Source organism: Protopterus annectens, chromosome 15.part0, assembly GCF_019279795.1.
Source record: "Protopterus annectens isolate FY-2018-M chromosome 15.part0, PAN1.0, whole genome shotgun sequence".
Classification (NCBI taxonomy): Eukaryota; Metazoa; Chordata; order Ceratodontiformes; family Protopteridae; genus Protopterus; species Protopterus annectens.
Window position 1 is genome coordinate 83,247,622 of NC_056749.1, and position 23,581 is coordinate 83,271,202.

The following is a 23,581-nucleotide window of genomic DNA, read 5'->3' on the forward strand; positions in this document are numbered from 1 at the left end:
AAATGTAAATTAATAGCAGGAAAATTATCAGTGCTGTCCAACACAAACATCTTTACTTTAATATTACAAGGTTTCAGTTAGTGTAATTTTATAGAACCACTGAGCTGATACAGCAGTTCTCCAAACCTGCAGCATGCATCATTCAAAACCAGATAAATTACACAAGTTGCATGTGAATGCACAGAAAAAGTTAGAAAGTGAGAGAGGAATAAGAAATGAAGAGCTGGTGTTATTCCTATTTAAGAATGTAATGCAAGAGTATATTTTTGCAAATACTCAATATCAGTTAATTAAGCCAGTCATTCAGCCATGTAAAGACTAGCATCACAACACAACTGGGACAAAAAAAAGCACAATGACAACTACAGGGAGACGAAAAGAAAATAAAAAGGATGTTTCCTGCAGTCTGAGACTAGATTACTTAATGGGATCAGTCACCACATTCAGACTCTGAGAAATTTTACAGGGACTGTATTATCTAAGACACAGCCCCAGTTTATGTATCAGCTTGTAAGTAAGCTGAAGGTATGCACAGAACAGCATTCTGGAGTCCTATATTCTGAATTTTCCATGTTTATTTGTCTGCAGGTATGACATTGTGATGAGTACGGACCATACTAACCCTACAGTATATTTGAATATAACACACTCATATGTGCATACACACACATATGCACACACATACACACACACACACAAACACACACACTCTCCACACACACACACACACACACACACACACACACACACACACACACACACACACCACGTAGAGCTTCTTTTTTTAAATAGACCTTTAAATATGTTTTTCATGGTATCCAGAAATGTATCTACAGCAAAAATATCCATAAGTACAGACTGTCATATAAAAAAGCTCATAGAAACTGAAACCAGCTCAGGGTAACATAAAACCCATCTTATTAGTAACTTGTATATTCACAATATTCCATTTTGAGTCACTGGTAATATTGCAACTGCCCAGTGCCCACTGCATTTAACAGTTATTATATTTCTCCATTCTGGAATATGTAGTATTTATTTATTTATTTATTTATTTATTTATTTATTTATTTAACATTTGTTTACCGGGTAGTATCATAAATGGGAAGCAAAATTTCTGTCCTTTCTTTGTAATTCACACACTAATATAAGTCATTTTTCATTTCAAAGCACAAAACCAGAAATAAGTAAACAAGTCAATGAAAAACAAAATGAACAAAAAATAGATAAACACTATATGCGCAGTTTCCCAGAATCAAACTCTGAGTTACATGTTCTCAACACCTTCTGGCTGTTAAAACTTAAGATATTTAGAAATCAGAATGGGTCCCCCCAAAAGTTCTTCTTTTATATAATAAATGCTTTGCATATACTTGATACAGAATTGCTAGTCATGGCAGCTATTACAGATACATGAACTAGGCAGCTACTTGGAACACCACTTGGCTGGGGGCTCCTTTCTGCCTTTTAGGTTGCCTTTTCTGACCAAACCAGTTGATGGTAATTTGTCTACCCATGATCTTCATGATTTATCAGACAGCAGGAAGCAAAAAATCTGTGAATATTCAGTGGCTAAGTTTGGTTACTGTGGTAAAGAACCAAAGCAGTCCATGAAAGCATAAGGTAAGTTTTTAATTTTAATCCTGGCAGGCTACCATTTATGAACAACAGAAGGCTTTGCAGGAAAAATGCATGGACGTTATATCAATTATTTACTTTTATTATTTTATTTGTATAAGATAAACATCTGTGGTGTGCACAGGCAAAAATAAACATACTTTCTACAGCTGTCTGTGTGGTTAAATGAGTACATGCTATTTTTCATTATTTTGACTTTACAAAACTAATGAAATTTGTATGAAGCATCATGGAATACTTTACCGTGTGGCTACTGTTTGCTTGGAACAAAGTTGAAATGCATTGTATTGCATAGCCATTATTTTTCAATCACAATCAAGAGTCTGAAGTTTGAAGTCTGAAAACTAAGTATTGTGGGGTGGGTGCTGTGGATAAAATTAGATGCCACTTGTCATGTTCTCATTGTAAGCAGTCAGTGATCTGGTATTACAAGAGTATGTGCATTTGTGTGAAGTAGGGTGAAATATGTTAGTGTGATTACAGCTGAATGAAACAAACTCCAAATACATTAATGTGGCCTGTATTATTTTAACCACAATCAAATATCTGGGGTGTACTCTATCAATAAAGTATCAGTAATTGATGGTTACATAGACTGCCTGTGCAGAAAAGTTACTCACTCCTGCTGTTTGATAATTATTAAACAGCATGTACTGATCTGGCTTGACAGGATTAGTATCACGTAATGCATTGCAGTGTAAAACTAATATTGCTATGGGTTATGTTTTTATTTGTGTGCATGTACATGTTGGATGGATGTTATACTGCATTTAAGGGTAATGATTTCTCTCACTTTCTATCACAATGAAACATCAGCATAACATACAATAATTGGCTGCCTTGAATGACCTGGGAAGTATGTGTATGAAAGTAACTGATCACTGGTACAGACATACAAGTAGTATTGCCATCTCACAGAAGCTGGAGTTTGTTGAGTTTCTGACTGTGACACATTCTAAGAGGTATCATACTCACTCTATTTCTGTGGTAGGTTTATCCATGTGTGTGAGTAGTGTCTTTGTGTGTGTGTGTGTGTGTGTCTGTGTGTCTGTGTGTCTGTGTGTCTGTGTGTGTGTGTGTGTGTGTGTGTGTGTGTGTGTGTGTGTGTGTGTGTCTGTGTGTGTGTGTGTGTGTGTGTGTGTGTGTGTGTGTGTGTGTGTGTGTGTGTGTGTCTATGTGAGTATGTATTGGTGTGGAGTACATTTATGTTGAATGACTGAAATGCTGAAATATATAACAAGAGACCTCAAAACATTGAAACTCAAAATGCCAAAAACCTTGGTACACATTCCATGCAAGGAGGGCAAGCTCTCCTGCACCTACACTACTCCCCACTCTGCTCACTGAAATCACACTGCTGTGTAGAATGAAGAAAACCCAGTCCCTACTGTGCAGCAATCTTGTTGAATTACTGTCTTTGACCTTTTGTAGTTAATGTGATGCCATTCAGTGTTTCAGACTTTCAACATTTGAAATGCATTTTGTGTGTGTGTGTGTGTGTGTGTGTGTGTGTGTGTGTGTGTGTGTGTGTGTGTGTGCGCGCATGTGTCTGTGCATGTGTGCATGTGTCTGTGCATGTGTGCATGTGTCTGTGCATGTGTGCATGTGTCTGTGCGTGTGTGCATGTGTCTGTGGGTGTGTGCATGTGTATGCGTGTGTGTCTTTGCGTGTGTTTCCTCTTTGTTTCTACATCAACTGCCACCCCCTGTCTTGATTCAGTGCCACTCTCCTGCTTTCTTCGACAGTCATGTCTTGTCACATGCAGTCTATCCATGCCTTGACTAGACATCCCCACTTTCTTGCTTTCCTTTTGTCCCTCCCAAGTCTTATTCAACAAATCAGATTCTGTTTCCTTTCACATATGCTTGAACCAGTTATATGTTCACTTTATCTGCAATTGGAGCTATTTCAGCTTCTGCTCTGATGATTTCTTCATCTCTCCCAGAGTGTGCATACTTGCAAGTATCTCAGGTACTTCACATCCATCACCTTTATCTTCTTCAACTGCTCCACCCCTCGCTGTCCAGGTTTCTGTGCCATACAGAAGTACTGGTCACATCATTACTTTGTATACCATACTTTTCGTCTTCTTTGGCATTCTTTTTGTAATATTGCCCCTGACAATCTGTGCCAGTTAGATGCCCCATCTCAGATTCTAGCTTTGAACTTTTCATTCAAAATTCTTCTCTCCTCAACCAGCCCTCATCGATACTTTAACATGTTGATCTCTTCCACTATTTTCTCGTGTGGCAATCTCTCCACTTTGCTGCTATGATAACTGCCCTGCCTGTATTCAGTTTCATCCCATGAGTCTTCAGTGTGCATTCCATTACCCTATCATGTGCTCACATTCCCATTTAATGTCTGCTCATCATGTCCATAGTCTGCATACAAAAGCGTTGTTGATCTGTCCACTCCATCCTGTTTGTTAATGCTGCCCATCCCCCTCTAGCAACCCTGTATGAGTCTCGACACTGTTCATACTTGCATCATTGGGTCCATGTACATAGTCTCATTAAATCTACCAATGTTTTCTGGACCTTGAACTCTCACAGGACTACCAAATCAGCTTTATTGAGACCTTGTCATTATGCTTTTTCCCCACTCAGGAAATGCCAAGTTTGACTCTTTCTTCAACCCAAGCTTGATCACCTCTATCTGTCTCACTGCAAACGTTGGGTCAGTTGTCCTGTATCCTGATCAGAATCTGAACTGCTCACGTCTTGTCTTTCTTCCTGTCAGTCTATGCATTAATCACACTGTCTGGTACTTACATGCAGTGTGACAGGGGTTTCATACCTCCTTACTGTCCACAGTGATAAATGCCCCCCTTGTCCTTGTACACTGACACTAGTGTGCTTATTCTACATCATCTGGGATACACTTCTCATTCCATACTGCTATGAGTACCCTCACCCAACTCACCTGACATCCTAATCGCATTTGCCATGACTTCATCTGAGCCAACTGCTTTCCTTGAATTTGTTTCCTTAATGCTGTCCTCACTTATTTTAGTGGTTTCTTTCATTGAAGGCTGTGTATGGGGCAGTACGGCCTCTGTTTTTTTTTTTCATTCAGAAGCTGTTGGAAGTACTCCTTTCATCTGCCTTTGATGTCCTTTGGACAGGTGAGCAGGTTGCTGCTGGCATCCCTTATGAGTGGTATCTGATGACTGCCTTCTTTACCTTTCTGCCTTTGCCTTGCAACCAAATAGAATTTCTTAGTGGCATCTACTGACTAATTTCCAGAAGCTGGTAGAGTATTGGTAACGTCTTGCTCTATATTAGCCTCATTCATCTTTTCTCTCTTTCTATTTCCTGCACACATTCTTTCTTTTAATAACTTCCTGGATTTTTGCATTGCACCTCCCAATTCCTTTTGTTCCTTATTTTCCTACCTGCTGCAGCTACATATCAAGTTTATAGTCTTAGCACAAGGTGTTTGAGCCACTGCAATTCTTCAACTCCATCAATTTTTTCTTCTTCCAGAGGTGCTAAAGCCCAGAGAATTTTTGTTATACTCTTGTGCTTTCGATCTAGACAGCTTTTAGGTCTTCAGGCTAGTTTATGTTGACCTTAGAGCCTTCTCCGACCAGTGCCATTGTTTATACTGTTGGCTGACTGTTTCACCAGGTATATCTATGCAATCTCTGCTTCTATCTCAATGCCCTTTCCTTACTCAGAGGAAGTCTACCTGAAGTTGTGATCTTGTGACTGTCTCTCTTGGTTAACAACTCTTTCAAAATTATGTTATAAAATGCATCACAGTATTTCTATACCCTTAACATTTCTGAGGGCATTACAACCCCCATGCCACTTACTATAGAAGTGGAATTTGACACATCCCCATAGTAGCCACTGCCTTCATCTCCACCCAGTCCTAAAGCAGCCTTGCTCAGAGATGAGCAGAGAAGGTTTCTGTAGCTTCTTTGATTGACTGGGGTTAGTATGGTCAATGAATTTTATGTTTCCTCAAAATTGAACTTCAGAGGTATCTACAGAAGTTTTTTATAGTATATGCAGGAGATGGGGTCATTATTTACTTAACGTTTTCTCACAAGCCTAAGAAGTGTGCACAGATGGTTGTTATAGGTTGTGCAGGAGCCGGGGTCATTGTTTATTTAACTTTTCTCGCAAACCTGAGAGGTGTGCATAGAAGGTTGGTATAGCTTGTCTGAGCTGTAGACCGTGTTGTCATTATTTATTTAAATTTCCTCACAATTAAACTTCAGAAGTATGCACAAAAGGCACTATATCTTACCTTTGGGCAGTGTACTGTTTAGGGGCAACAGGATGGAATGCATTACTAAGATCATTATTTTTTTCTCACAATCAAACATCAGACATGTATACACATGGCTACCTTTAGGGTTAGGGATTGTTGTTTATGTACTACTGACAACAATAGGTTGAAACCTGTTACTGTGCTCTATGTGGTCTTGCACATATTCCCTGCCTGATGTCAGTGGGGTACACAGAATGTAGTTTATTTTGGGGGTAGGGGTTAGAAGTCATGCTGTATTTATGTATAGCAGCAACCACTTCAATATATATTTGTGTGGCCAATTGTGCCTTCACTTTTATTCCAATCTAATACTAGGGAAAACATTGAAGGTGACTAACTTTTTTTGGTGTGGTAGTGGGCAGGCACGATTCCTGATTATGAATTTGTATTCTTGCAAGCATTTGTTTTCTCATTTTATTATGAACTACTATTTTATCAGCTTTGAACATTAAACCCTGGGCACAATGTATTTCTTCCTTGAAAGAAAAAAAAACACTTCTTTCTTTTCTCATGATATTTGTTTAAGGTGTTATTGGATCAAAAGTTTAGAAAAAGCCTGTAAAATTCACCTGGGTGCTTTTATAATCCCATGGAGGAGTAGTGGTCTTCAGGCCCTGGATTAATTTGAGTATTTTCACACAGTTTTTAAAGTGAAGTCTTCACCAGTTAGAGTGTTTTGAAAGGATGCAAGAAAAAACTGAGGAGCAAGGCAAAAAATTAGAAAGCAAGAAAAAGAAATATGGATATTGTGGATATGCCAAGATCGGAGTAAATCACTGGAGTACTGGAAGGTGCTCATGTAGGCACTGGATAGCTGCAGGGCACTATGAAGCTAGTCACCTAAGGCTAACCTTATTGTTAGTGATAATGAGCAGTTTTTAGACTTTAGTTCCATAATTTAATAATCTAACTGGAGGTTAGTGCAGGGCGTTAAACCTCTCAGACTTTAATGTAGAGGTTAAACCTCTGTGGTTTTAATGTAGGGGGTTAAATGTCTGTGGTTTTAATGTAGAGGGTTAAACCTCTGCAGTTTTAATGTAGAGGGTTAAACCTCTGCAGTTTTAATGTAGGGGGTTAAACCTCTGCAATTTTAATGTAGAGGGTTAAACCTCTGTAGTTTTAATGTAGAGGGTTAAACCTCTGTAGTGTTAATGTAGAGGGTTAAACCTCTGTAGTTTTAATGTAGAGGGTTAAACCTCTGCAATTTTAATGTAGGGGGTTAAACCTCTGCAATTTTAATGTAGGGGGTTAAACCTCTGTGGTTTTAATGTAGGGGCTAAACCTCTGTGGTTTTAATGTAGGGGTAAAACCTCTGTGGTTTTAATGTAGGGGTAAAACCTCTGTGGTTTTAATGTAGAGGGTTAAACCTCTGTAGTTTTAATGTAGGGGGTTAAACCTCTGTAGTTTTAATGTAGGGGTAAAACCTCTTTGGTTTTAATGTAGGGGTTAAACCTCTGTGGTTTTAATGTAGGGGGTTAAACCTCTGTAGTTTTAATGTAGGGTTAAACCTCTGTAGTTTTAATGTAGAGGGTTAAACCTCTGTAGTGTTAATGTAGAGGGTTAAACCTCTGTAGTTTTAATGTAGGGGTAAAACCTCTGTGGTTTTAATGTAGGGGTAAAACCTCTTTGGTTTTAATGTAGGGGGTTAAACCTCTGGTTTTAATGAGCTACTTCTTTAGCACAATTGCAGAATTTGATTCTTTAGCCTCACTCCACATTTGTCTACTATGTGACTCTGAACAAGTCATATATCAAGACAAACCAGACCATGCTTGAAATCTGCAATTTCATAAAAGAACTTTAGTAATAAGAAAGGTTGCATGTTATGGCTAAATAATAGCAGACGAGCTGTATGAGGTGAAATATAAATTATAGTTTACATATTCACTATAGCTCAAAGTTAAAGCACTTTGGTTGAAAAGAGAGGGGTCAGTAAAACGCACACTAGACAGAAGCAATGTAAAATAACTTATAAAGGGCAACACATTTTAAAGTATTTCATTTAGGAAAACATTTTTGCATTGCACTAGTAAGCCTTTCTTTGATGAATCAATGGCTAATTCTAATCGTAGGTAAAGTCAGATCACTTAGTCTGGGCAGCCATCACCTGCCTGAAATTTTCAGGAGGAAGAGGAGGACTGGATTGGGAGGGTGGCCTAATGGTTAAGGTGTTTGCCTTACAAACACAAGGTGCAGGGTTTAAATCTCGCAAGGGATAATTGGCTAGGCTTAAAATGGCTCACAAGGGCAGTTAGCTTAGTACTAATCTATGAACCTATGAACTGGGAGCAGAAGTCTGTAGGTGTATACCCCAATAACCCCACTGCCAGCACCTGCCTGAAATTTACAGGAGGAACTGGAGGAACTGGGGGCAGAAGTCTGTAGGTGTATACCGCAATAATCCCACTGCCAGCATTGTTGCCCTCCCCCTCAAAAGTTGCATGTAGTTTTGTGTTCATATTGATGTTTCTGCTGTGCAATGCGGACCTCCAAAGGCAGACATTGCAGAGGCTGGGTAACATTGTGGCTGTAGTCTTTTCTCATTTCTGTAGACACTGTGCTGAGTCAGCTGCTACTCAGGCTCCCTGCTCCAATTTAGAACTCTACAACTGCTTTGCAGGCAGTTCCCATCATTTAACACACTGAGGTAATGTATTATGGTCTGGACTTATAAATTTAATGAATAAAATCTAACTGTATATGTCACCCAAAACAGGCATCAAGGAACAGTTGGCCATAATATGATTGGAACTGCATACATTGCCAAGAACTGTGTAAACCCAACTGTCTGCTTTTAGACAGACAAGTATTATTTGATTCTCCAAGAAATTTGTACATTCCATAAATGTGGCAAGTTTGATATTAATACCACCAAAATGTCTCATTAAATGTTTCCTTATTCTGAAATTCATTGATATGAAAAATCTTCTAGCTATATGTCATTATGTACTCTACCAGCTTGAATACCCACATATTTATAGCATTATGCAGTTGGGTATACTTAAAGTAAAGTCATATATAAGTCTATAGAGTCATAGGTTCATAACTGGTTACAAGAAAATCAGTTCAGTATACCATTATGAGCATAGAGACTGCAATTCCCACCACCTGCTCCATCTATCTATAAAGGCCTGAGACAACAGGCCAAGGATGAATTTATGGGTCCCATGCAGTTATCAAGGCTGGCTATAAAGATTGTAATGCAGCTACTTTGTTTGATATGGAGAAGGAGCTTATTCCATAGGTAGGGGATCCTTTGGGAGAGATATCTACCCCATACTGGTTCTGTTAATATTATGATATAGATTTAGGTCCTTAGAGCAACTGTCAGTGGTATTTGCTGGTTTTTAAAATACTGAAAGGTCAAGCAGGATGGGTCCTTCTTAGTTGATTAAGTTGAGTATTGGTTACCATGTAAGAGTTTATAAAAGATTGAGTAAAGCCAAATGGCTTGTAGATGTTATATGTAACTTAAGGAACTCATAGTCAGGATTTTCTTGATGAGAAATATTTTTTTTCAGGTTGGGCAATAGGTTTTGAAAAGTACATGACAAAGCAGGATTTCTAAGCCCAATTAATGAGGAATAGTGGGAGGCAGTAAATTCCTTCGATCTGGAGGTTATACCTTTAACAATTCATTTGTCAAGGTGGAAGAATTTTAATTTCTTTGTCATCTGTTTATAAGCTCATTTTGACAGTGAACATCTGTTTTGGATACTTTCTGTTCCTGTTAGCAGGCTTTTGTTAATGTGTAACAGTTTGTCTCTGTTTTAACTCTTTCTAAATCATCATTAATGTATTTTAATCATTGTTTTATTGTTGCTGAGCAAATGTATTTTAATCATTGTTTTATTGTTGCTGAGCCTACAGCCCCCAGAAAGTGTTTTAAACCCGTTTAACCCTATAGTCTGTAATTCCAGCAAATAGCTGCACTGTTTTTTTACATTTAACATCTCTAATTGTTGGCATTAAACCCCAATTTCTTTACTGTGAGACAAGTGAGAGCCAGGCTAATTCACGGATTGTGATTACTTCTTTTAAGCTGGTACTGATTTGATCTAGTTCTAAGCCATTCAACAACAGATTTAAGTTACCATGTTATCTGTTTTTAAGTTTATCTTAATGGTCTGTATCTGCTTTAGCTCTTTACATTTCTTCTTACCTGTACTACGTTACTTTTAAAAGATTTTATTTGTTTAACTGTTTGTTTTGCTCAATATTTTGTTTATTCTGACCCTATAAGATCATAGGATCATAGGAAGTTGCTAGGCTATTACCACTGAGGCACTTAAAAGCCTAGCCAAGAGTTTAGCCTATGTTCTGACAAGTCAACACTTGATGTCCCCGTCAGTAGGGGCACAGGTGGAATCACAGGGGTGTATTTTCTGTTCCCCATCCACTTATCCAGGTTGTACATAAAAAGGGTTAATGAGGTACTCTGCTTGATGTGGAGAGGGAGTCTATTCCACAAAAGGGGGAGTCTCTGAGACACAAATCTGTCCCACCAACAAGTCCTATTGATGTCACAGACCAGGTTTAGATTATGCGTATGGGGTACTTGAATGGAGCCTGACTTGTGGATATGCAGCAGTCCCATCAAGGTGAGGTCTGAGATTGCTTTGTATGGCAGACAGAGGTCAACTCTGAGGAGTCTGTATGAGACTGAGTAGAGGGACAGGGCTTTTAGCCTATCTGTGTAGGGTAGATGTTATTAGGCTCTGGATTCTCCTGGTGAGGAACATCTGTGGTATTTCCAGCTGCTGCTCCATTTGCTTTGTGAGGTACATGTCAAATGGGGTGCTGTACTCAATAATTGGCCTTATAAGGGAAGAATACAGGGATGTTATGACCTCTTTGTCTCTGAATGAGATACCCTTACTTATGACGTGGGCCATGTAGAAAGCATTCTTTACAATGGAAGCACCATGGTGGTCAAAAGTCAGTTTGCTATCAACCTGGATGCCCAGTCCCCTCACCACTGATTGAATGCTTAGGGCCTTGTTATTAATGTGATAATTTGTGGGGAAGTCCCCCAAAGGGGATGATGATGCATTGTTGGCATTTAGTTTGAGGCCATGCTTCTGGCACCAGTCAATTTGTTTGGGTGAGACCCTCCTTGAGGATGTTCACATCACTAGGGGACTTAATAATCACTCCCAGCTTGCAGTCATCTGCAAACATGGTCAGCCATAGCCCACTGATTTTGGCCTGCATCTCAGAAAAGTATATCTCAGACAACAGAGGCCACAAGACTGATCTCTGGGGTACACCACTCATTACAGGTTTACTGCTTGAGGTGGCTTTCCCAATTTTGACTAGGTGGGTTCTATCAGTGAACCAATTTGCTACCCATCTGGTAACATACAGACTGATGCCTAGTTGAGAGAATTTATCTAGTATACCTGAGTGGGGAAGAGTATTGAAGGCTTTGGCCAGGTCAAGGTTGGCAGTATGCACCGTTTTCCCCTTGTCCATGACTTTGGTGACTGTCTTAAAGAAGTCGACCAAATTTAACAGGCATGATCTCCCCTTGACAAAACCAAACTGCATAGGATCAAGTGTTTGGAGGTTGCCAATGTCCTTGTTAATGAGGTCCATGATAATCCATTCCATGGCCTTGCAGATCAGGCTGATGGGTCTGTAATTTCCTGGATCAGTGGATACTCCACCTTTGTGCAAAGGGATGACAGTGGTTTTCTTTCACTTGGCTAGGACAAAGCCAGTACTCAGGCTTTGGTTGAATAGGGGGCCTAACAGAGCCACAAGTTCCTGCCTGAGTTCATGTTTGATGCATCTTGGGATGTTATTGTGTCCCATGGAGACTGTATTTTTTCCTTTGAGAGGGCAGTGATGACTTGCTCCCTAGACATAAGAGGAGAGTGGCAGGTGCTGGGGGATGTCCTGATTTACTGATCAGGGGGGAGAGCGGTGAAGTTTTCACTGAACCTGTCTTCCAGCAGGTTGGCTATATCTACAGCATTTTGTATGTGGTGTCCTTGATCACCAGTTCTGAGCAGATCTGAGTGCTTCCTTTGAGGTTACAGACATGTGTAAAGAAGGTCTTATGATTGTCTTTGAACTCAAAGATTGCTTTGTAGGATTTCACTAGTGCACTTATTTGCTTGTTAGAGATTGCTTCCAATTAGGCATGTGCTCCTTCTTGGTCCTGGATAGCAATTTTTCCTTTTGTTATACAGTTTATTTATTGCAGATGTCCACCAGACAGGTTTACCCTTCCTCAAGGAGGATGATTTTGTCCTGCTGGGTATTCCTGATTCCATGCAGCTATATGAATGCCCATATAGTACTTTTGTGTAGGTTTGGACATCTGTGTCAGTTCCTACGGAGGGGGAGGGGACTGCGAAGTTGTTTATACTTTTCATCTGGAGGTTGTAATCAGCTTTCGAGAAGCTTTTATGTTTGACCCTAGCAGGGGGGGGGGTCAGGGGAGATGGTTACTTCAAAAGTGACCGCTTTGTGGTCAGATTTTACCATGGAGGAGGACACTGGGATGCTGCAGTGGTTACTCATGTTGGTTAATAGCAAGTCCAAGATATTACTACCTCTTGTAGGGTGTCAACCAGCTGATCCAAGGCATTTGCATTGATGAAATCAAGGAATCTCTGGACATTTGTGTTTTGGCATGAGTAGCTCTTACAATCTATGGTTGGATAGTTAAAGTCACCCAGGATCAGGATAAAGGGTTGAATCTTGGTAGATTCCACGAGGTCCAGATAAGGGAAGTGGGCATCTTGAGTCAAAGTTAGGGGTCTTTATCTAGCTATGATTTGAATAGGGGTTTTGTCAATGGTCAACTGCACCTGGAGTGTCTCTGTGCATCATACTGGTTGTATCAGTAAAACAGATAAATTACTGCATTTAACTGAATTCAATATACAATAGCAGCAAGAAGAAAACAAACTTCAGAAACGTTCATTGTTTTAATAAAAAATGTATAAAACATGCAAAGCTTTCGGGTTTCCCCTTCCTCAGTGCATAAAACATTTACTTTTTTATGCAGCTTTTATATAGAAACATATCACACAGCCAACCAATCAGTATTTAAAATTAATCATATAATTATCCAATCAGTGCAACATCATTTGCTTTCTCTGCAGGACAGGTTTCAAACTCACTGCCTCATTTAAGCCTGGATGTATATCTGCACTTAATTCTAAAATCCAAGTTAGTTCAAAATTTTCTAATTTATTATTTATATCTCCCCCTCTCTCAGTTTTATGTATGACCTTAATCACGCTAAACTTAAAACTATGTGTGTGTTTCCATCCTAATGTTTCATTATATAATGGAAGATATATTAAGGGAAAGGACAGGAAGGATGGCTCCATTTTATGGTCCTAAGAATGATTTCTTAAGGGACAACAAGAGAGGAGAAACTAATATCAAACTAATAAAAAACCAAAGGCAACTCCCAGTAAAAAGACCAATAACCAAGAAAACAGCAGCTCTGGGAATAAAACAAATGGAGTTGACTGTATCAGTCCAATTTGATGTACGAAGTCAAGCATAAAAACGGATCCAAAACCAGGAAGTGTATATCACATTAACGCCTTTTATTCTAATAGTACGTTTTAGAAAGAACCGATCTTACAAAAAAGGAAAATAATGTTTCTGTTTTTGAGAAAACCTTAATATTAGAGTACAATGGACTTAATAACATAATAAAGAAAAAGTTTCTTAAGGAATGGGAACATTTTACGTCCATTACAGACGTAGAAAAAATACCTAGAGGTTTACAAAAAATAACATTTAAAAACTCTAGGAATTTAAGATTACTTCTGGAAAATAAACCCACCAAACCTAATAGAAATAAGTTTGGGACCTACAAATGTGGTAGGTGTAACCAATGCCAGTATATCATGAATGTAGAGAAATTCTACTTAGAAAGTAGGAATAAATGGCTAGGTAGCAATGAATACCACAATTGTGAGTCTAAAGGACTGGTTTATTTGGGTGTAAATCCTTCTATATAGGCAAAACAGAAAGAAAGCTAAAAAGAAGGATTTATGACATCTCCATTAAGAAAGACACTAGCGCACTTTATAAACACTCAACTACTTGTCTTGATGCTAAATTCCTATTCATAGTGTTAGAACAGGTTAAAGTAGATGGTAGAGGAGGGCCATGGGAAGAGAGAATTGAATTCCGAGAACTTTGGTGGCAACTAAATTTAAATGCCACCAACCACCCTGGCCTAAATGAATTTATTTCCATCATGCCACTACTGAAATTAAGATCAGCAAAATTATGAAGTATGATATTTAATGCAAGAATTTTAATTAATATATATATTTTTATGAAATATGAGTATTTGCACTATAACCTTTTATTTTGAATGTTAACTCTATTTTTAATTTTTCTATAAGAAAACATTACAAATTTAACCTAGAAATGATTTTATTATTACTATAGAATTGTGTTATAACAAGTATGATTTTTGATAATGACCACACAATCTATTCTTGGTTGCAATATGTTTTTGTGAAAGGGCATTAATAGTTTTGTATGACTTTTAGGTTAGAAGAAAGTCTTTGATTAATTATTCATGAATGTTGAGATTTGATAGGTTGTTTTTAAACTAATTTATTTGAATAAATGATGGTTTTAATTAAGCAATTAATGTAAATAGGTATATAAATGGACGTTTAAGGACTGTGTTTTTGTTTTACATCTGATGAAGTCGCTTTGTTTGGAAGGACGAAAACGTACTATTAGAATAAAAGGCGTTAATGTGATATACACTTCCTGGTTTTGGATCCGTTTTTATGCTTGACTTCGTACATCAAATTGGACTGATACAGTCAACTCCATTTGTTTTATTCCCAGAGCTGCTGTTTTCTTGGTAATATCAAACTAAGCTATGTTATGCCATATAATAATAGAACTATTGATGCAGAAAAAATTATTAGAAAACATTGGAGTATATTATTGAGTATGCCAGAGTTGAGAGGATATTTAATCCCTTATCCAACTTTTGCTTATAAAAATGAAATAAATTTAAAGAGTACATTATGCTCTAAAGATTTGGTAATTGTAAAACAAAAGGGCTCTGTTAGAAAAGGTACTTATCCTTGTTTGGGTTGCAGTTGCTGTAAGGATATAATCACTAAAGTTGATTTTATACACCCTATTAATAATAAAAGATATATCTTTGATGCATATGCAAACTGTATGACTAATTATATAATTTAGTTAGCTACCTGTAAGCAATGTTCAGTTTTTTATGTAGGTAAAAATAATCAGAAACTTAAGGAACGGATAACAGAACTTAAGTCAGAAACAAGAAGGGGGCTAGAATCAAATGCATTAGCAAAACATGTATCAGAAGAAGGAAATGAAACACATAGTTTTAAGTTTAGAGTGATTAAGGTCATACATAAAACTGAGAGGGGGGAGATATAAATAATAAATTAGAAAATTTGCAACTAACTTGGATTTTAGAATTAAGTGCGGATATACATTCAGGCTTAAATGGGACAGTGAGTTTGAAACCTGTCCTGCAGAGAAAGCAAATGATTTTGCACTGATTGGATAATAATATGATTAATTTTTAATAGTGATTGGTTGGCTGTGTCATATGTTTTTATATAAAAGCTGTATAAAAAGTAGATGTTTTATGTACTGAGGAAGGGGAAACCTGAATGCTTTGCATGTGCTTTATATGTTTTTTATTAAAACAGTGAACATTTCTGAAGTTTGTTTTCCTCCTGCATCATACTGGTTGATCAGCCTGGACGTCTGTATGTTTTTAATAAATATTGAAACTCCACCTCCTTTTGCTTTGCTGCCCAAGGTTTGGGGTCTGAATGTATGATAGCATGAGTAACCTGGTATGGCTGGGGTGCTCTCCGCAGTGTTGAACCAGGTTTCTTTGACTGCACAAATAGTATCTTTAAGGGTTAAGAGTGCTTGCAATGAGTGCAGTTTCATGTTTAGACTTCTAGTGTTTAACAGCATGACCTTTAATTTGCATTTTGATGAACTTTTCATGTTGGTAGTTTTGACCTCATGGCATTGCCTAAAAAAGGCACTATGTGGGAGGCAAGACCCTTTGCCAAAAGCCTGAAGCCCAAGGGAGACAGATGCAGGCAATCTCTGTGAAAGCATCATGGTCTGCCAATCATGTCTTCCCAGGATGTCAGGTACTGGGTCCCCTTGGAATGACACCAGAAACTAAGCTAATTTTTAAAGTCAGTCATTTTCTGTTTGTATTGAGGCATCATTCTGGGTGACGATGGAATGCTGCTTAAGGCTAGAGACATACCTGCCTGAGACACATATTCCACGAGCTCAATCATGTCTCTCTTCATATAGTCCAGGAAGGCACATCTTAAGTCATTCACACCAACATGGACTATGACAGAGTCATAACAGTACCTGTTGCTGAGAGACTTGAGTGTGTGAGTGATATGGTGGATTCTGGCACCTGACAAACAACTACTGTGACTTTCTTCTTATCCAGGCTGGTGAGGGGCACATCTGTGTGTCTCAGAATGGAATCTCCTGTGACTAATATTTTGGGTTTATGATTAGGCCTTATTGGCTGTGAGTTATAGGTGTGTGGACTATGTGTGGTGTGCGGCGTGGTGGGCTGTGAAGTTCGCGTGTGTTTTTGCCTCTGAGGTCTCTTTTGTTTGACTATGTTTTTCCTGAGGACCTCCGCATATGTGGGAAAAGTATTTTCAGCTTCCTAAACCTATATTCAGTAATTCCAGTAAAAAAAAAACTGCACAGTGTTTTCCTGTGCAAGTACTCCAATGTTTGGAAATAAACTCTGGTACCTTTCTTCTGAGGGGATTGAGTGCCAGGATGACTCAGAACTTGTGACTGCTTTGAGGTAGGTTAGAAGTCTATTTCCCACTGGCTATTGATCAAAGAATGTTTTAAAACATTTGCACTTTTTTAAGTTGCTGTTGGCTTTAGCCAATTTTAAGCCATTAAACAATATAGATAGATGTCTGAAAAGTGTTTCTTTGTCATCTGTTTTTAAGTTGTTAACAATCTGTATCTGTTTTAGCTGTTTTCCATTCTAGCTCTCTGTTTTCAGTTAATTTTTTAACAACATGTATCTGTTTAGGTCCTTCTAAAAATTATTATTACACTATTTTAATAAATGTATTGTTGATTCCAGTACTCACAACTTATGAGAAAAGTATGTTAAAACTTTTTAATCCTATATAGAGTAATTCAAGTAAATAGCTGTACAGACTTTGCCATTTAAGCAGTCAAACTGTTACAAATAAACTATTGTTGCTTTCTTGTGAAAAGACTGAAAGATGGGCTAGTTTACATGGTTGTGACTGCTTTGAGGCAGGTTAGAAGTTTATTTGCTATTGGCAGTTGAGTTCCAAGAGGTTTTTTCTCAAATTGTACTTCTTTTAATTTAATGCACGTTTAAAATAGTTTCATGCCTGTCAACAGCAGAATTTTTTTAATAATTTTAATTTATTTGATATCAGATTTAAATGAATTTTAAAAAGTCTGTTTTCTTGATTTTGACATACAAGATCAAGGAAAAATGTTTTAAAGTTATTTAAATATATAGTCAACAGTTCCAGTAAATAGCTACACTGTTTTAGCCAATTAAATAGTCTACATGGTGAAATTTTAATCTTGGTTTCTTTCTTGTGAGAGGGTGGCCATGGTGGTGCAGTGGTTAGCATTGTCGCCTCACAGCAAGAGGTTCTCTGGTTCGATCCTTGGATGGGGTGCCTTCTGTGTAGAGTCTGCATGTCCTCCCTGTGGTTGTATGGGTTTCCTCCAGGTGCTCTGGTTTCCTCCTACATCCCAAATACATGGTGTAGGTGGATTAGACACTCTAAATTGGCCCTAGGTGTGAGTGTGTGCATGTGTGTGCCTTCCGTGGAAGTTTGGGCACCGGACTGACAACTCGACACTGTAAAACTCCACCGCCATTAATGAGTGGACAGGTGATCTGCTGTGGTGACCCCTAACCGGGAAAAAGAAGATGGTTTCTTTCTTGTGAGAATGGGGCTAATGCAGGATTTCTGATTGCTTCTTTTAAACTGCTGCTGGTTTGTATTAGCTCCAGGACATTCAGCAACAAAGTCCATTGTCTGAATAATTTAATTTTTTTTTTGTTATTTGTTTTTAAGCTCAGCTTAAAAGACTGCATCAATTTTAGCTGTGTTCCTTTCTTGCTCTTTATTTTTTAACAGTTTCTAATGATTATTTTATTATTAATGTATTCTGACCTTACATCATCTTGGAAAATGTATTTAAAGCTCTTTAAGTCCATATTTACTAATTCCAGTGAATATTTTTTCTTCTTGCCATGTAAATGGTCTAACTGTTGAAACTGAACATGGATTTCTTTCTTATAAAATGAATGAGATCTAAGTTAGTTCAGGAGATGTGATTGCTTCTTTTAAGCCGATGCTGGTTTGAGTTAGTTCCAGGGTATTTAACAGCTGAGCTAAGTGTCTTAAGGATTTTCATTTTACTATCTGTTTTTAAGGTCCTTACAGCAGTTTACATCTGTCAAGCTATTTTCCTTTATCTGTTTCAGGTCAACTTTTAATGGCTTGCATTTGTTTTCCCTGTTCTTAAATCAACATTAAGCTATTTCAATCAGTGCTTTGTTGATACTAACCATGCAACATCTGGGAAACGTGTCTGAAAACTCTACTTACATTCAATAACAGCAGCAAACAGCTACAGCTTTGCCATTTTAGTGGCTTAACCATGCTTTCTTTCTTGTGAGGAATGAGAACTGGGCTTGATCAGGAGTTATGATTCCTTTGCGACTAGTTAGAATTACAATTGCTACTGACTGTTAAATTCCAATAACTTTGTTTCAGACATTAATACTTCTTTTAAGATGTTGCATCTGGTTTGAATTAGTTGTAGGCCATTAAACAACAGAGCTAAATGTCTGAAGAATTTTCATTTTTTATCTGATTTAAGTTAATTTAACACCCTGAATTTGTTTTAGCTCTGTTTATTTCACTGAAGAATTCAAGTTGTGGTCAGGCTGAAATGAACAAGATTTAAAGTGGATGGAAGAAACTAGAGTAATAGCTAAGCATGTATGACTGAATGAATGTGTAGATAGCATAGTAACATTCATGAGAGGGAGAAAAAGAGAGAGAGAGAGCAAACAGAGAATATGAATAGAACACAAGATTTAAGCAAATCAATAAAAAGGAAACATTATCAGCTTTAGACAGTTCCCCTCTAGTCTTTTGAGTATTGGCTAAAACTTTCTCCGGCCCCAAAGTGCCTTTTTTAGGCAATGTCAAATTGGCAAACCTACTGACAAAGCAAAATCCACTCCACTAACCCTCTAGATGTTACTGCTCAATGACGAGTCAAAATAAAAATAATCTATACCCTCTACAAGTTCTCCTCACACTTAAGAATGTAGACATCAGTGCAGTTACTGAGGCATGGCTTAAAGAGGCAGAGAGTATCCCAACCCAACCGTGCAAAGTTTCAGTGCATTCCACACCAGTAGCTGTACAGACAAGGACAAACAGTGGAGGTGTCTCAATATACACATGTAACAAGTTTATATCTTAGGGTGATCAAACAGGATGATATGCTGGAGTTCCTTCAAGAGCACATTACCATAGAAAAACTCCTGCACCATATCCTACCAGCTATAGGTCATCCTGCATGTCCCAAAAAGCTCACAATGCATACTCAGACCTACTAGAGACACTTCCTATCCAACCTAACACTATGCTTATGGAAGACTTTAATTACCCCTCTGCAGACAGGGAAATCTTCAGGGCCTCAAATCTACAGGCACAGAGATTCCTGAATTTTGCAAATACATACTCCCTTGACCAAATGGTGGCTACACCCACTAGAGACTCCAGCATACTGGATCTCATGCTCACAAATATGGAAGAATGCTGCACCTCCCCAGTGTCTCATTCTCCCTGGTAAGGTCCAGCCATAAAGCTGTCTTCTTCAAAATCAAAATCAACTCTGTAATCACATTAATGCCCATAACAGTTAGGATCTATTCCAAGGAAAATTACCTAAGTGATGTTTTGTCAAAATTCAATGCCCCTCCAAACCCTGAAAAAACAACAGCCTGTGCTCAATCACCCTTAGGAGCTCTGAACAACCACAATAATAGCTGCATTGAGGCTGCTTTACCTACCAGATTTAAGACCAGAACTAGCTCCAGAAACAAACCACCACTGTGACATCCAAATTATGTGCAACAAAAAGAAAAAAAAATATGGAAAATATCAGGAAGGGTAATTCCCCATAAAGGTAGAAATAGGCAACTAAGAGAGCTAATTAGGTCAACCAAAGGTTAATATAGCCTTCCAGATAAACAATAACCATAATGCCTTCTACAGCTATGTCACAAACCCCAAGGGTATCACACAGCAATTTGCTGAACTGATGATTAATGGTGCTACAGACACTGAGCCTGGTGATATAGTGAACCTGTTAGCGGACAAATTCCATTCTGCCTTTATCCCAACCTCACTTCCAACCACCCCCAAAATACCCTCAAACATAACCCCTCCAACTATAACTAGGGAGCATGTACTGGCTGCACTCACTAAAGCCAATAATGTGGCCTCAGTGGGCCCCAATAGTATCTCAGGATGCCTCCTGAATAGTCTAAAATATGATCTATTAGAAGTTCTGGAGTCATTATTTAACTACAGTCTTAAAACAGACTTTATAACATGTGAATGAAGGACTGTGATCGCCATCCCCCTTCATAAGGGAGGACCTTCAAAAGATCCTGGAAACTACAGACCCTTTAGTCTGACTAGTCTTATTTGCAAAGCCATGGAAAGAATTATAATGGAGATTATCAAAGAGGACACAAGAGACTTCCACACACTGGATCCCTCTCAGTTTGTCTTTGCCAAATGAAGGTCATGCTTACTGAATCTGGCGGAGTTCTTTCAAAAAGTCACTAAGGCAATGGATGATGGGAAAGTTGTGCTTACTGTCTAAAGGCATTTGATAGAATATCCTACTTGGGCATTGTCGACAAACTTACAAAACTAGGTATAAACCCCTTCATAACATGCTGGAGAGCAAGTTGGCTCACTGATAGGAGCCAGGAGATCAGAATCAATGAGGCCACCTCCACAAAGAGGTCAGTCGCCAGTCGAGTTCCCAGGGCTCTGTACTAGGTCCCTTCCTCTTTGGCATTTACTTCTTGGATGTCAAAGTCAATGTCAAAGGTAACTGGCTAACCAAGTATGCAGACCAAGAAATGCATTATAGTACCTTTTGGGAAATTTGCCATCCTGGGTAATTACATCATCAATAAATCACCCTTAAAAGTTTATTCACTAGTCAGGGATTTGGGAAACTCATGTAAATATTAACCTAGCCTTTGACAAGCATAGGTCAAAGAGACTAAGAAAACACTTGTATGTTTCTCAGTTTAGATGCAAGGACATGGCATTTAGGTTCAGAGACATCGTTATACCATTGTACTCAGCCTTTGTCAGACCCATCATAATGCTCTCTTCAGTATGTATCTGACCAGACGTACGCAGCAACTGGAATGTCCACAAAAGTTCCTTACAAAAAGAATACAGGAAGTAAACACAGTGTCTTATGCTGATTGCCTAAAAGCTTGTCTCTTTACTCTGTATCACAAAGACTTCTGAGAGATGATCTTTGCCTGGCATACAAGGCATCCTGGATCCTGTTTAGATTACCTTTTGCACATCTGCAAAACAAACAGCATCAGCACTACTAGTCTAAAAGACCTAAGCTTTGCCTATGACATAAAAAGGACATGTTGGAGATGCAGGTATTTTTCTCAGAGAATTCCCATTTTCTAGAACAGGCTTCCATCCATATGAAACAGAGTTCCTCCATATCCCTTGGAACCGATAGATGGATATTTGGAAATTCACCCCTGTATTTGCTGCTATATCTCTGGTGGACAGAGGCAGCCAGTACATTACCCCCTATATAAATCATTTGGGAGTGACATTTGGGTTGCACAGCTAGACTTACAAGGGCCCTATTGGTCGTTAGTGTTATATATACCTATGAACCTGTAAACCTATGAATATATAAAGATATTGTTACAATGCCTCACTTTAAGACTTCTATTCTTGATAATATTCAATGGGTTATGGTAAATTAATCTAGAGTTAGCTAGTTCCAAGCTGTGCAAATTTAATACAGCATTGGGTAGAGATAAACTTTAGTTGTTACAGTCTAGAATGTCATCTCCAGAAGTGTTCCAGCGGGCTGTAGCTGAACTGGTGGTATACTCAATACTGCTGATGATCTTCTAGTCTGTGGAGCTACCAAGCAATTATACAGCCTATGCCTGTAAAAGCTGATTGTCTTAATTTATCTAAGAGTTTTGATGATGTACAAAAATGAGTGTTTGGTCTTAATAGTTTCTTAGAAGTATGTGGGACATATATTGACCAGGGCTATCGTCTGATACTGGCAATGTCATATCTATACTAAATATGTAAAAGCCTCAACAGAAGCTCTCTCTTTTCTTTTTCATTTTTTCTTGTAAAGATATAGTACAGTTCTCTTCATTTCTAACTTGGTAGAGGTAACAGTACCAGATCAATGAAGCAAAAGAAAAATTTTTGAAATAATTAAACATATGGTCATTATGGCATCCAAAATCAACTTGTATGTGCCATGATCTTCCACTCTGCAGGTAGATTCTAGTGCAAGGTCTTGTTGTAATGTTTTTGCAGGAGAGTAGACCAATAGTTTTTCGAACATGAAAGGCAGGCCTTGGCCATAGTTTTTGATTGCAAGAAAATATATATATTTCTGGAAAACTACTATAATTAAATCAAACAGACTGATTGAGTGTATATTCAAGAAATCAAGTAGCTTAGTCAAGTGTTTCCTTTTCTTTCTGTATATCAGCATATTTCTCTGCAATACTGTATTTCTGTGCCTGGTCATTTAACTCATCTACGTTTTACTCATGCCGTGTCACTTTACTGTTATTACTACCCCCTGCTTTCATAGACCTTTCCTTCCATATTAGCCATGCTGACAGGTGTGCAAAGTCAAATGGCTCTCACGGACTGAAATGGCTCACTTTTAATATCATTTTCTTTTCACATTGTGGCCTACTGGTCACCAACTCTCCTGAGATAATACCAAGTCATTACGTTGGTACTGTTTGTGGCATTGTTCTTGTCAGTCTGAATTGTTGCTGGCTTTTTGAGACAATGGTGGCATTCCTGCTTACATGTAATTCCATTCTAATGCTTTCCCATGCCCTATACTGTATTTCAGGACACCAGGCACTCGGACGACCATGGCTGGTGTTTATTAATTTGTTTCATTATTTCCATAAAACTTCAACATTTCTATGTGGCCCACCTTATCACAAAAGGGCTTGCATCCAGATCAGAGAGGTCATTGGGCCACTCTACACATCACTCAGACCCATTATAGAGTACAATGCCCCATTTGGGATGTACCTTACAAGACACCTGCAACAACTGGAAAGACCACAGAAGTACCTCACCAAGAGGATCACTGGCCTCAAGCAGATGCCCTATGCAGCTCAACTGAAGAAACTCCAGCTGTACTCGGTTGCATACCGCCTACTCAGAGGTGATCACTGCCTGACATACAAGGCCATGTCCAACCCAGAATTGATGGACATGCTCCACCTAAAGAA